This window comes from Triticum aestivum, chromosome 4A (assembly GCF_018294505.1).
Source record: "Triticum aestivum cultivar Chinese Spring chromosome 4A, IWGSC CS RefSeq v2.1, whole genome shotgun sequence".
In the NCBI taxonomy this organism is placed as follows: Eukaryota; Viridiplantae; Streptophyta; class Magnoliopsida; order Poales; family Poaceae; genus Triticum; species Triticum aestivum.
The window spans coordinates 657,557,542-657,559,323 of NC_057803.1; positions in this window are offsets into that span (position 1 = coordinate 657,557,542).

Sequence of the window (1,782 nt, forward strand, 5' to 3'; positions counted from 1 at the left end):
TCTCTCTCTCATCGATCTCTCTCTCTTCTCGGTTGCCATGGACAGGAGCTCACCAGAGCCCCGATCCGCTCTATTCCGGTGGGATCCGGCCCCCACCATGCGGATCCGTCCATCCCCGACGGGATCTGTCTCCCTCCTCCGCGGGAGCTCCGCCGGAGACGCGTCAAGCCGCCGCCGCCGTCCTGCGTCATGCGGAGGAGCGCGCCCGTTGGCCGTGCGAGCATCGTCGCCTCCCTGCCTCCCGCGTGGGCCTCCCCAACCGCAGCCGTGCCGCGGCCCAGTCACGCCAGGAGGGCCCAGCTCCCTTCCAGCCTGCCAGCGGCCTCTCCACCGGCCGGCCCAAGTGGCCTGGTGAGCAGCCCCGGCCCTTTTCCTTTGTTGGGCTTCCTGTCCAGATTCGGCCCAGAGTCTATTTTTTTAGGCTCTGCGATTTTGCCTTTTATCCTGTGATTTACCAGTTTTGCAGAAAAACCCTTGAACCTCATGCATGTAATGACTAATTAACCGTGCATCGGTTTAAAGTAATTTATATATGTAAAATGCTTAGAATTTTGTGTAGATTAATAATATGCCATTTTCATCCATGTTTAAAATGTTTAAAATGCTGTTTGTGTTTATTTTGCATAATGCCATGTTAAAATGCTTTATTTCATAACTAAATAACCGTAGCTCCGAATTTAATAAACTTTATATGTAAATGGGGTGGAAAAATGCCTAGTTTAACATGGTGCACTTTATTTTCCTGTTTAACAACATTAAAATTGTGTTTAGGGCCGAACAGTACCAAATCCATAATTTGCATATGGGGATTTTCGGAATTGTTGTTTTGTTGTTCCGGCCTCATTTAAACTTGCCTAGATAGGTAGTTTTCATATGCTTCACCCCTTGCCATGTTTAATAACATTTAATATTGCTGGGTACATAACCGAGAGCGAACTAAATAATTGATGTGGTGTTTCGTCAATATGCAACTCATTGCATATTGAGCTCCACTTAACTTGTAGTATTGTTTGTTGCACTTTGCCATGCCATGACTCATTAACCGGACATGCATCATACTTGGTTGTGCATCGTGCCATGTCTATGTGATGGTTGTTTACCATGTTGTTTGCTTCTTTCCGGTATGGCTTCTTCTTGATAGTTCCAGTAACATTGCGATTGTGAGGATTTGTGCGACTACGCCCGTTCATCTTCTTCATGGACTCGTTCTTCTTCCTTGCGGGATTTCAGGCAAGATGACCGCTACCCTGGATCTCACTACTATCATTGCTATGCTAGTTGCTTCGTTCTATCGCTATGCTGCGCTACCTATTACCTGTTTATCAAGCCATCCCAAATTGCCATGTCAGCCTCTAACCTTTGACACCTTTCCTATGCAAACCGTTGCTTGGCTATGTTACCGCTTTGCTCAGCCCTCTTATAGTGTTGCTAGTTGCAGGTGAAGTTGAAGATTTCTCCATGGTGGACAGGATTTTGGTTGGGATATCACAATATCTCTTATATTATTAATGCATCTATATACTTGGTAAAGGGTGGAAGACTTGGCCTTTTGTCTGGTGTTTTGTTCCACTCTTGCCGCCCTAGTTTCCGTCATACCGGTGTTATGTTCCCGGATTATGCGTTCCTTACGCGGTCGGGTGATTTATGGGACCCCCTTGACAGTTCGCTTTGAATAAAACTCCTCCAGCAAGGCCCAACCTTGGTTTTACCATTTGCCTCACCTAGCCCTTTTTTCCCTTGGGTTTCCGGAGCCCGAGGGTCATCTTTATTTACCCCCCCCCC